The 13,940-nt window shown below is 42.9% G+C and overlaps 1 protein-coding gene across 1 annotated transcript in view; it reads left to right on the forward strand.

Moving 5' to 3' along the window:
* Positions 1–1,349: 1,349 nt before the first annotated feature.
* Positions 1,350–13,940, forward strand: part of FAM168A (family with sequence similarity 168 member A) — a 167,390-nt gene continuing 154,799 nt past the window's right edge. Inside the window, exon 1 of the mRNA XM_054725034.1 lies at positions 1,350–1,560. The gene's annotated coding sequence lies outside the window, so the exon portion shown is untranslated. The remainder of the gene's footprint in view (positions 1,561–13,940) is intronic.

A 13,940-nucleotide genomic window follows, 5' to 3' on the forward strand; every position in this document is an offset into this window, starting at 1 on the left:
CATTACTTGTTTTAATAGTAGTGTTGAGCTCCCAGAAAAACCAGACAGGCCTAGTCCGGGAGCAATAGGAAACCACGAAAAGCTTTCAGGCAGCAAAGATATGGTTGTTGTGTATGGAAATTGTATTTTTGAGAACAGTCTTATAGCTTAAAAAATTGTATTCCTTCTACACATTCAGGCAATATGAAAATTAAAATTACTGAAAATCTGACACCCTTTCCTCCAAGATAATCACTGATGTTTTGGGGAACCTCTTTCGTGAAATCTTTCTATGATTATAGAATATTGTCTCCAACTTCCTCTAAGTTGGACCATTCTAAACACGCTGTTGTGTAATCAATTCCCCCCCCCTCGGGAATAAAAGGTGAACAGCTTCTTATGCCAATACATAGGTCGATATCATTATTTTAAATGGCTGCTTAGCACTGCATTGTTTGTCTGTACCATTCAATCAGCCCCAGTGGATGAACATGTGCGTTTCCCCGCCCCCCTCATTATCGACAATCTTCTACAACAACCTCTTGCATTCCTTTTTTCCCCCAAATTGTCCGATGGCCTTTTTAAGGTACATTGAAAAAAGTAACAGAGCTGGGTCCAGCATTATGTCCTTTTTACATTTGGACTCAAGTTCCGTCCTCGGGTTTACAGGGAGGCCAGGCGGAAGCGGCTGCGTTAGTTTCGCGAGACCGTGGCCCCGGGGATGGCGAGGAGCGCGCAGTCTCCCCGGTGATCTAATCCACCCCGGCCCGTCCTCGGCCGGCCGGCCGGCGCATTCCTTTCCTTTTTCCTCTCCTTCACTTCTGGTCCTTAACATGGAGGCAGGACTGTGAACTGCGTCTGCCAGCATTTCGCAGGGACCGGAGAAGGAAGGCTGGAGACGGCGGCGCATGCTGGAGAATGTAGTCCAGCGAGCAAGGCGGCGGCGGCGGCGTGTGTGTGTGTGTGTGTGTGTGTGTGCGTGTGTGTGTGTGTGCGCGCGCCTACAGAAGTTGGAGATACTGAGAACATCGCCGCCTGGGGACGGGGCCGCGGGGCGCCCTCACTGCTCTCCCATGTGGTCTTTTGAGTCTGCAAAAGCCGCCGCCGAGGGTGGGCTTGATTCCCATTGTCCGGGACCCCGGAGGGCGCGGCCCCTCGGCCCCGGGCGCGGGGCGGCCGGCGCGGGCCGCGCGCGGGCCGGCGCGAGGCATGCCGGGAGTTGTGGTCCCCGCTCCCGCGGAGGCTGTGGGACGTGTCGCGGCGCGGCGCCGGCTCCTCCTTCCCCGCCCTTCTTATAGGTCCCCCGCTCCCCCCCCCCCCCCCCCCGCCTCGCCTCCTCCTCCCTCGCCCGCAGCGGAGCGTCCCCTCCCCCACCCGTCGGGCTTCTCGGCAGCTACTGCAGAGGATCCAGAGCCGAGTCGCTGAGGAGGAGGAGGCTCCCGGTCCCTGCGCGCCATCCGCCACCTTAGTGGACACCGGCGAGGGAGCGAGAGCGTCGCCTCTGTAGCCTCCGGAGAAGACAAGGGCATCGTCGCCTCAGCCCCCGCCGCCGCCGCCGTTTTCGCCTGCAGCGGCTCGCCGGTGAGGAGACCGCCCCCCCCCCCCCCTCCCCGGTCCGCTCGCCCGGAGCCTGGGCCGGTGGTGCTGGGGAGAATGGGAGCGGGGGCTGCGGAACGCGGGCTGGGGGAAGGGGCCGAGGTCGCGATGGAACGGCGGGCTGGCAGGGAGACTTGTCCGGGCGCGGGCTGGGGCTGGGGGTGGGGTGAGGGTGGGACCCACGCAGGTTTTTTTCTTTTCTTTTTTTTTTTTGGGGGGGGGGTGGCGACAGGGGAAGAGGACTTTCAGTGGGGAATAACTGGACCCGAAACCGGAGCGTGGGGTTGGGGTGGAATTTGGGATGGTTTGGGGCGAGCTGGATGATGAGACGAGAGTGGGGTGGCTTGTAATGGGGGAGGGGACGGAAGGAGGGTGGTGGTGGATTTGGGATCCGAGCAATTGACAGTTTGGGATCCGAGCTGGAGCGCGGGGTTGGGGGGGTCATTTCCAGAGAGTGGGGGCGGCAGGGCTGGATAGGACCCTTGTGGGGTGTTAATGCAGGCGGGTGGAATTTGGGGTGGACCTAGGGCAGGCTGATAGGGGTGGTAGGAGCCTGGGGGTGAGGGGCTTGGCATGGGGCTGAGACCTGGGCTTTGAAGTAGGCGTTTGCCATCTAGGGGTGATGGAATTTGTGGAGACTTAATGAATAGCGTGGGTGAGGAGAGCAGAGGAGGTAGAATTTGGGGTTTTCCTGGGGCATGTTTATGGAGGTTGGAAGAGGAGCTGGTGGGGATAGGACTTTCAATGAGGGGGAGTGTGATGGTGAGCTGGCAGGAGGGGGGTAAATTAGAAATTAGGCCCCCAAATGGGCGGACCAGGATTGAAATTGGGAGGGGGCACAGTGGGATGGGATTAAGGGTGATCTTAGAACCACCGGAAGGGGCCTTGGTGGCGGGTCCTTGGGTGCAGGGTCGAGGCAGAGGGCACCGCGGACGCTGCCGAGCTGGACTCATCAAAGAATAGTGGCAGGTGGTGAGCAAGGTTGGGGGATGGTATCTTGACGGAAATGTCCCTTGGTCAAGGTGGCAGAGGGAGAGTGAGATGGACTGGTAGGGCAGGAGAGGTGGCTGTGATGGTGCGGTGGCAGAGGGGTTACTTAAGGCGTGGAGACGTGGAGTTGGTGTGGATGGGGCAGAGTGACCCGTGCTGGGAAGAGGTGGATTGGATGAAAAGGAAGGATTCGGATGTCCTCCAAGCGACAGAAGAGGGTTAAGGGGTGGACTTAAATGGACATCTTTGGAGGCTGTGGTTTGGAGAGAGAGCCCGTAATCAGAGGGGACTTTGTAGGGCAGAGAGAAGGCACATGAAAGATTCTCTTTCCTACAAGACGTCTTAAGCTGTTAGTTTAATCTTTTTTATTTTTTTCATTCCTGTTAGTATCATATTTGGAAGTAAATCAGCCCAAAGGGTGAAGTTGAGAGGGGCTTCAGTTGAGGTAGAATTAAGAAGGTGAGAGTGTCTTCTGTCACAGGCATACACCTTGGAGATAGTTTGTATCCAGACCTGTAATAAACGAGTATTGCAATCAAGCGAGTTGTGGTCTTATTGCTTGGTGGAAGGTCTTGCCTTGAATTTGTAAAAACTGCAACACCTGTGAATGGCAATAAAGCAAAGTGCAAGAAAATGAGGTAAATCTGTGTTCATAGAACAAGAAGGTTAGGAGGAAAAAAACCAATCCCAAATAAAAGGTGGAGAAGATAAAGATGGAATGTGACAGGTATCTTTCTATAAGATGTCTCTGCCTTCTCTTCTCCGCCCTCCCCCATGGTGCATTAAAAATTAGTCCTGGAATTTGGAATTAAATAGATTTGATGGGCTTGAGGTAGCATTCTTTGCTTGAGAACTGGTGAATGAGATTGAAAAATATGAGGCTGAATTTATTTCCCAGTCAGGGAGCGTGCATGTATGCAGAAAGAGCGTAGGCCTTTTTTTCTTCTTAAAATTGATTGCTTGAAGACTCCATTTATTGGTGTCCTGGTTTGCAAGGCAATTAGGCCCATCATTGTATTGCAGGCTAATAATCCTGAGATGAATCTTGGCACCACTGCTTTATGTAAACAGAGAGGACAGAAAATATGAAAATGTCATAAATATTCATTGGTAAGATGGTTTGGTATTAATGGAGTTTTTCATTTGATTCTCTGACATTACTTGATAAGATTTATAATAATTGGACTATATTTCTATAGATTGAATTTTCTTCTGAAGGAACTCAGGTGGTAAAAATTCTATCAGATATGGATAAATCATGTAGAATTTTATTTTATTTTTTAGGGGATGGCATTGATGTAGACACATTACAATAACTATAGAAACAATATCTCAAATTTTATTTAAAGCTTAATAATTATTCTCATGGCAGAATGGTGATGCTGGGAAGTAGAGAGGGGTGTTCATGGAAGAAACATCTTTAGGGAAACAGTTTTCTGGGCTTAATTGCATCAACTATGATATGTTAAAGAAGTGGCTGTTGATTTTAGAGCTCAAACTGAGAAGAAAATGGGGAGGGATGTAAAAAGACTAAAATTGGCACCAACGAATCAAAATCATTTTTTTTTAGTTAAGCCTCAGAGTTCAGCTCACAAATCATTTTCCTTAGCTTTCACAGTTGAGCATATTAAAATACCCAATATTTAGAATGCTTTTCTTTTTTTCTGTAGTTCCAAAATGGGTAGAATGATGGAAGGTTAGATTTAATCCTTAGAATGAAAGTGTATATATATATATTTTTTTTTTTTAATGAGGAAGCTTTATTACAATAAAAATCAGGTTTGAGCAATTACCTGTTCATTTGATAACAGTGTAATTGAATTAATGCAATCTTTTCTCCTCATAAGTTCACTTTGGGATGCTGACATTGCTTTTGTGGATCTGTGAGCTTGATGTAGAGTGGGATATTTATATTTTTATTTTTTTAATATATTTTATTAATTTTTTACAGAGAGGAAGAGAGAGGGAGAGAGAGCTAGAAACATCGATCAGCTGCCTCCTGCACACCCCCTACCAGGGATGTGCCCGCAGCCAGTGTACATGCCTTTGACCGGAATCGAACCTGGGACCTTTCAGTCCTCAGGCCATGCTCTATCCACTGAGCCAAACCGGTTTCGGCAAGGATATTTATATTTTTAAAGCCCTAACTAGCTTTTGAAAGCTCTAAATGAAAAGTAATCACCTGGGAGAAATATCATGGTGGATTACCATCCCCTTCCTCCAACTGTGATCACCTGTGCTATAGAAATGCATGTCAAGTGTTTTAGTGTCTTTACCTCATTTTTTTGATCTTCACCTGAGGATATTTTCCCCCCATTGCTTTTCAGGGAGAGCGGATGGGAAGTAGGGAGGGGAGAGAGAGAGAGAGAGACACATGGACTGGTTGCCTCCCACACAAGACTCTTGGGTGCACAGGCCAATGCTTTTACTACTGAGCAACACCGGCCAGGGCACTTTACCTCATTTGGTTCTTCCAGTATTCTGGTGTGAAGGGGAGAGCAGAAGGAGGTATTAATAGACAGGTACCTTGGTAGAATGAGTAGCCTGTAAATTTAGGGGTCAAGAGTCCTGGGTTCAAATCCCCATTCTACAATTTGATAGCTGAGTGATTTCAGTAGTCATTAAAAACCTTTCATACTTAGTGGTAATGGTTATACAACAGTGTGAATATACTTACTTCTACTGAATTGTACACTTAAATATGGTTAAAATGGTTTTTTAAAAAAACTTGCATACTTCACAAAGCTGTCAAGGGGAACAAATCAGTTCATGTCCTGAAATAACTTTATGTCCTGAAAACACTGTGCATATATGAAATATTTGCTCAGTATTTATTTACTTATTGCCTGCTAAGTGCCAGGGGAAATGAAAATGAACAAAAAACAGCTTTCAGTGTAGTGGGAGAGACAGACGATTTAAATATAGTGCGAGAAGTGAGGCAAAACTAATGTGGTCGTGAAGAGTGTGGATTCTGAGGTCTATCCACCATTTATTAGTTGTATGACCTTGGGCACAAGTCTCATCTATAAAACAGGCATAAGAGACCTAATCTCATAAAGTTTTTTTTGAGGATTAAACAGAATAATCTATGGAAAGCATTTAACACAGTGTGTTTTATAGTACACATTAAAAAATATTAGTAGTTGCCAATTATTAGGTAGGAAGACTAGAATGTGAATAGCCTTGTATGTCCTCACATTGAGTTCTTAGTATTATGTTCTATTTAATAAGGAGGTATTACTTGGAATTATCATTTCATTCATAGTTCACCTGCATATTTGCATGTTTGTACTGTAATCTAGGAACTTGAAACAGTAAAGTGCTAAACACATGATAGCTGTTAGCTTCTTCATGTTTAAAATAAGGAGAAAAAACTCCTCTGAGAGGTTACTAGTAAATGACTTGCTTAAGGTTATAGTCAGCAAGTGGAAGAGTCTGGGTTACATTCCCCAAATTCTGATTCTTCAGCCCTGTTTAGTCTTCTTTTTTAAATCGTGAAACAAGCCATCTGTATAAAAGTGCATATAACATACACCTTCAACTTAACGAATGATAAATTGAAGGCCTGTTTTTGTTCTAGTACTTTTAAAGCCTCTTGCAATTCCCTGCCTGATGGAGTCTCCCTCTCTCTTTTCTCCCTCAGAAGTAACTAGTTTCCTGAATTTTGTGTAAACTATTCTCTGCTTTTCTTTTTTTTTAAATTATTATTATTATTTTTAATTGTCTAAAGTTTTACATATGTCTCCTTTTTCCCCAATTGACCCCCTCCCCCAACCCTTCCCAGCCTGGGCAAGCCCCCCACCACCCCAGTGTCTGTGTCCATTGGTTATGCTAATATGCATGCATATAAGTCCTTTGGTTGCTCACTAACCCCCTTCCCCCCCCATTTGTCTCTAGATCAATCTCTGCTTTTCTTTATAGTTTTACCAAACAAATACATGTCATAAAAAATATATTTTTTTACCTTAGCATTTATAATAGAATTATAGTGTAAGTATTCTTTTATGACTTGCTTTATTCTTATTATTTTTTAACTTTAAAAGAGTTTTATTTCTTCCATTATTAAAATAACATATGCTCATGGTTGAAATTGGAAATTACAAAAAAGTAAAAGGGAACAAAATTATTGTCTGTAATCCCAGTACCCAACAACAATTCTTAATCCAGATGGCAAGAGGAAGCCTGTTCGCATTTATGGATGATTGGGTTATCCAGGTATGGATCAGTCATACTTGGAAATAGGAATTGGAGGGAGTAGTAGCAGCCTTTGTGAGCTGTGAAAGAGCAGGAGTTCTCATTAGCAGGAGTTCTTTATTTGCTAGAGACTAATTCTTTGTTATACCAGTTTAGAGTTTCACATCATGTTTTCATAGGTCTTTTTTTTAAAAAATAAATATATATATATTTTATTGATTTTTTACAAAGAGGAAGGGAGAGGGGTAGTTAGAAACATCGATGAGAGAGAAACATCGATCAGCTGCCTCCTGCACACCCCCTATAGGGGATGTGCCCGCAACCAGAATCGAACCTGGCACCCTTCAGTCCACAGGCCGACACTCTATCCACTGAGCCAAACCAGTTAGGGCTTTTCATAAGTCTTTTGGTCAGAATTTTTGTGCATCTTTCTTTTTGCAGAAAAATAGTCTGGTACATTGATTATTGTCTGATTGTGCAGGAGGGTCTGTTATCTGCTGTACAGAGTACCATGAATAGGATACATAGTATACATATCAGTTACACATATCAGAAGCTTGGCAACCTAAACACCAAGAATTTTTTTTGTCTAAGAGATTTGAAATCCAAATTCATTATCTGTTGGAGCTTCAGTTTACTTATCTGTAAAATCAGGCTCAGATGAGATAAATGTGAAAATACGTCTTAAACTGGAAAGGACTATATAAATGTTAGTTGGGTTTTTTCCTCCTCTTACTTTACAAAACAAATCAGGGGGGCACCCCACACAGGTAAAAAGCTTGCCATATTTGGTTTATTGCCTTTCTGAAGGGTTTTGCCAGTGGAGGAGGGAGTACATGGTCAGTTCACAGTTTCTCCCTTGAAACTTGAAGATTGTTGGATATAGTGGGATGGAGAAGGTGCTAAAGGACTGTCTCCTAAGGAATTTATGGGACCTGTTTCCACATTAATTGTATTGACTAGCTCAAACTGAAGCTAGTGAAGTGGAGAATGCAGTATTTAAACAAATATGGTCATTTCATTGTTAGTTTTTATGTTTTTTTTTTACCTGTACCTTAATACAGAGACAGAGTAAAGTGAGATAAAATATTTGTGCATATGTAGAAGGGGGATAATACTCCATATTTGGGTTGTTATGTGGATTAAAGAGACAAGAGCAAAGAACCTGGAACATTCACTGGCACGTACATTGTTTGTACTTAATATAGTAGTTACAATTATTATTTTTATTTTACTTATGAATTGTTTAGACCTATTTTTTTCCTTCAGGATATTCTTTTGTTAGCCTTTTTCTGGGATACATCTCCCCTCATTTTACATTTGTATTATAATTTTATTTTAATATTATCATAAGTAAAGCAAAACAAAGAACATAAATCCATAACTGCAATGCAGTCCAAGACTAAGGAGCTAGTAGTCTTAGATGTGACAGATATGTCTAAGACATCTATTCAACAAATATCTATTGAGTGGTTATTAGATGACTAGAGGCCTGGTGCACAAAATTCGTGCACTGAGGGGGGGGCGTGTCCCTCAGCCCAGCCTGCACCCTCTCCAATCTGGGACCCCTCGAGGGATGTCCGACTGCCCGTTTAGGCCCGATCCCGGATCGGGCCTAAACGGGCAGTCGGACATCCCTCTCACAATCCAGGACTGCTGGCTCCCAACTGATCACCTACCTGCCTTCCTGATTGCCCCTAACCACTTCTGCCTGCCAGCCTGATCACCCCCTAACCACTCCCCTGCCAGCCTGATTGATGCCTAACTGCTCCCCAGCCAGCCTGTTTGCCCCCAACTTCCCTCCTCTGCCAGCCTGGTCACCCCTAACTGCCCTCCCCTGCAGGGTTGATCACCTCCAACTGCCCTCCCTTGTAGGCCTGGTGCCTCCCAACTGCCCTCCCCTGCTGGCCATCTTGTGGTGGCCATCTTGTGTCCACATGGGGGCAGGATCTTTGACCACATGGGGGCAGCTATATTGTGTGTTGCAGTGATGGTCAATCTGCATATTACTCTTTTATTAGATAGGATAGAGGCCTGGTGCATGGGTGGGGGCTGACTGGTTTGCCCTGAAGGGTGGGGATTCCCTTGGGGCGTGGGGCGGCCTGAGCGAGGGGCCTGTGGTGGTTTGCAGGCCAGCCACGCCCCCTGGCGACCCAAGAGGAGGCCCTGGTATCTGGAATTTATTCACCTTCTACAATTGAAACTTTGTAGCCTGGAGCAAAGCCAAGCCTACTGCTCGCTCTGCGGCCAGCAGCGATTTCTGTTGTAGTTAATTCACCTTCTATAATTGAAACCTTGTAGCCTTGAGTGGAGGCTTAGGTGGGCAACAGGATGGCTTCTTTTGTTACCGTGGAAACCCAAGCCTCCCTCCTGCTCTCAGTGGCTGTAGCCGTCTTGGTTGGGTTTATTTGCATATTTGCTCCTGATTGGCTGGTGGGCGTGGCTTAGGTGTAGCGAAGGTGCGGTCAATTTGCATATTACTCTATTATTAGGTAGGATAGTACGGGAGTGCTGGGAGTATGGGATACAAAAATTAAAATTACCTGCTCTTAAGGAGCTTATAGTTTATAGTCAATCTAGTGGGGAGACAGACATGTCACAGATAATTGTAGGATAGTGTGATATATGCTGCAGTGGGAGTGTGTACAAGGTGCATGGGGAGAATGGAGATTGGCATGGCCTGATCTGCTTGGGGGAGCAGGAAAGAGAGATGCTTGAAGGAGTTAATGCTTGAGTTGAGATCTGAAGGGTATGTGGATGTGCTAAGGGAAGGAGAGGTTAAGAATGGTTCAGGTTGTCAACAACGGTCTTCCTTGATTGTTCCCTTCCAGTGTTTTTGTTGGCCTTGGTTTGTACCTGTTTTTAAATGCCTTCTAGCATGTACACCTACTGTAAAAACCAAATAAGCAAATACTTAATATGCTGTGCTGTCATGCTTTTATTCTTTCTATATGTTGTGTCTTGCACCTGGAAAGCTGATCCCTGCTGAATTCCTTAATCTTTACTTTGTCTATTAGATGAAATGTATCATTGAACGTATTTCATGCTTTTTGCCCTTTTCAGTTTGTTGTTTAGCAGGAAGAGATTTTTGAAGCAGAAATTTAAGAAGAGATCTTTATTTATTCTGCTTTCTCAGTTAATGTTGATATTTCTTCACTCATTGGACTTTTTAAGATTCTTTCCTTCAGTAGTCTTGCCCACTCTATTTGCTTTTTCTGCTACCTATATACTATGATTCTCATTTCTATCTCCAGCTCAGAGCTATCTCCTGAAGTCTAGACTTGCACATTTCACTAGCTACTGGCCTCCATATGCATCTATTTCGTTGATTCTCAAATTCAGTAGGTGCAATACAGAACTCATTTTCCCCATCTACTTATTCTGACGTCTCCCATTTTGTACCCCTCCCACACAGAAAGTAAGAATCATCTCTTTCTGTAGATTGTCCTAACTTAAAGGTACTACCATTCATCTAGTCATTCAAGATGTGAATCTGTGCCATTAGTTTTCTCTTCTCCCTTCTCTCTCATAGTCGAAAATAAATCCATCTAAGTATTTCTGTAATTCATCTCCCCTTTCCTGTTATTACCAACTTAGTTCAGACTCTAATCTCACCTGGACATGTGTACTAGCCTCCTAACTGGTTTCTGTATCACCCATATAGTAAACCCATAGTCTACATAGCAGCGAGAACATCTCTACCCAACCATGTATAAATGTCTGTGTCATTCCCCTCCTTAAATTCCTTCATTGGCTTTGAAATCTTACATTCCTTGCCATGACATATTAGGTCTTCTATGGCCTGTCTCTGTGTACTCCTTCTGCCTGATCTCCCATTACTGGCAATACTACACAGCATGTAGTTTCTACAGATATCTGCAGTTCCACACCTTTGCTCATGCTGTTTTTCCTTTTATTCATCCTTCTGGGTTGAGTGCATCTCTCCTAAGAAAACTTTCAGAACTCTTAAGGTTGTCCTAAGTGTCCCCATTTTGTTCACAGTGAGCATCCAGTGCATATCTGTGTTGTAGTACTTACCCTGTATTAGAAAAATTAACTGTTTACTCCTTCACTTTAACTGTAAGTTTCTTGGGGGCAGGGACAGTGTCCTAGTCACCTTTATAGTCCTGACTTCTCCTGGAGGGTGCCTTGTGAATGATTAGTTTTTGAACTGAACTTCGTAAGGATAGATGACAAACCAGTAGTATGATATTCTAATAAGGAGTAAGGTGATATGTGTTTTTCTAGATATAGATTTTTATTTAATTTAGAATGGAATTTAGAATTTAATTGGATTGATAAAGGCTTTGATAATGATGATGTTGTATAACACAAGGTTCAAAAGTAGAAGACAGCAAGATGGTATGCTGAGGGCTTGGCAAATGCTTTCTGTGAAAAAATATTTTAGGCTTTGCAGGCCACATACAGTCTCTGTTATTTATTTATTTTCTCCTCATTTTTTCTCTCTTCATCTTCCCCCTCTTTCCCTCCTCCTTATGTTTTATTTTTAGCTCACAGGCCATTCAAAACAAGGCCATGGGTATGCCATAGCTTGACAGTCTCTGGTATATTATCAGAAATCAAACTTGAAAATGTAGAATATTGATAAGCAAAGAGATTAAAGCAAGTTTATATTTCTTGTTTTATTTATTATAAAATTTAGTTCCTCGGGCAGTTAGGCATATCTTGAGTATTGAGAACAATTGCACAGAATCTTTTTTGTCAAACTGCTCTGTTTATGTAAATGTTTAACATTTTTTTAAAAAGGGCTATTGAGCCTGGCCAGTGTTGCTCAGTGGTTGAACACCCACGTATGAACCAGGAGGTCATGTTTTGATTCCCGGTGAGGGCACATGCCTGGGTTGGGTTTCAGGCTCCATCCCTAGTGGAGGGCATTCAGGAGGCAGCTGATAGATGATTCTCTCTCATCATTGATGTTTCTATCTCTCCCTTCCTATTCTTTTCTCTCCCTTCCTCTCTGAAATTAAAAAAAAATTTTTTTTAAAGGGCCTTTGATCTCTGTCTGAAGATGCTTAGTTTATAAAGCTCCAACACAACTTTCCCTCCTCCCTCCATTTAGGCAGGTATCTGGGTTCTTTCAGAATATGCCTGCTTTTCTGATGATATAGACAGTGCCTTTTAATAAATACAGACATTTTGAAGGAATACTGGGATGATATATTTTTCACAGTAAACATCAATCCCTGGCTGAATTGATGTTAGGATCTTGATTTGCCTTCTGATCATGTCCTTCAATCTTGACAGTTTCTGCTGATGTTCATATTTTCTAGCCTCTTTTATAATTTTCTTACATATCCTAGTTTTCTAATGTGTTCTTTTATTTTGAGTTGATAGCAGAAATCCTTATCTGTATATATAGTTACACTATTTATACTTCTGCAAATAAAATTATACCATTTTATTTGATTTACAGAGTATAAGTTTGTCATGTTGCATTATTTTCATTTTAAGGATGAAGTAATCAAGACTCAAGAGGATAATTTGTCTAAGACCCTAGGATTAGTAGAGGATGAGGATGGAAAGACAAAGGGGTATAATATTTGAATGATGGGATATATGCGGGGTGCTTTTACTCTCTTTTGTAATTTGATTTTCACACTTACAATATAGGGCATTATGCCCATTTTACAGAAGAGGAAACTGAAGCAACTGAGGCCAGTAGGGATTGAGTAGTTTGCATTTGGTTACATAGCTAGTAATAAAAGAGAAACTTGTATTAGAAACCTGATCTGCCTTGTTTCAAAACTCTGGTTCTTTTTACTATACTATATATAAAGCTCCCTGTTTTTAAACTCTTGTCTATGAGTAATATCTTGGCTATACATCAGAATCACCTGCAGATTTGTTTTAAGAAAAATGACATGTTCTAATTCTAACAGAACTGTGCCAGCAGAACTTTTGAAGATGAGCATAAGACAAGTATATGTATGGGTTTATGTTTATTTTTTTGTTTTTTAAAATATATTTTTATTGATTTCAAAGAGGAAATGAGAGGGAGAGATAGAAACATCAGTGATGGGAGAGGATCACTGATTGGCTGCCTCCTGCACGCCCCCCACTGGGGTTCGGGCCTGCAACTGGGGCATGTGCCCCTGACCAGAATCGAATCCGGGACCCTTCAGTTCCTGGGCAGTGCTCTATCCACTGAGCCGAACCAGCCAGGGTGGGCTTATGTTTATATAGAAAATGTAGACCTGGCCAATGTGCCTCAGTTGATTAAACATCATCCCATATACTGAGAGGTTGCTGGTATGATTGATTATTCCTGGTCAGGGCATATGCCTGGGTTGTGTGGGCATGATCCCTTGTGTAGGAGGCAGCTGATCATGTGTCTTTCTCATTGATGTTTCTATCTCTCTATCCTTCTCCCTTCCTCTCTCTCTAAAAATCAATACAAATGTTAGCATGCTTTAATGAAAATAACTATATGTATCCCAGGCAAAAAAAAATTAGAATAATGTTTTACATTTTTCTTTTCTTTTTTAAAATATGTTTCAGCCCTGGCTGGTTTGGCTCAGTGGATAGAGCATCAGCCTGTGGACTGAAGGGTCCAGGTTTGATTCTGGTCAAGGGCACTTACCTGGTTTGCGGGCTTGATCCCCTTGGGCGTGTAGGAGGCAGCCGATCAATGATTCTCTCTCATCATTGAGGTTTCTATCTCTCTCTCCCTTTCTCTTCCTCTCTGAAATCAATAAAAAATATATATTTTAAAAAAATGTTTCATTTATTTTAGAGAGGAAGGGAGAGGAAGACAAACATCCATGACAGAAACATTGACCAGCTGCCTCCTATGGATTGAGGCTGCAACCTGGGCAGGAATCAAACCAGTGACCTCTTGGTGCATAGGTCGATGCTTAACCACTGAGACACACTGTCCAGGCAATGTTTTTACGTTTTTCCAAATATCTTTACTGTCTGACTGGATACATATCTGTTTCTACATTCCATATGTTGCAGTTCGTGGTTTTGCTTGTAGTATATAAAGAAAATGCAGTCCTACATATATATGTGGCTAGAAAAGAATGTTTTATTGCTTTTTAAAATAATTGTGGATTTTCTTTTTAGGTACTATACCAAAACTTGACAACTGGAAGTTTCTTAAAGGCCCATTGCCTTATGGAATCTGAGACCATATCAATGAGTGTTTCATATTCTGTTAC

The sequence above is a fragment of the Eptesicus fuscus genome, chromosome 13 (assembly GCF_027574615.1).
Source record: "Eptesicus fuscus isolate TK198812 chromosome 13, DD_ASM_mEF_20220401, whole genome shotgun sequence".
Taxonomy (NCBI): domain Eukaryota; kingdom Metazoa; phylum Chordata; class Mammalia; order Chiroptera; family Vespertilionidae; genus Eptesicus; species Eptesicus fuscus.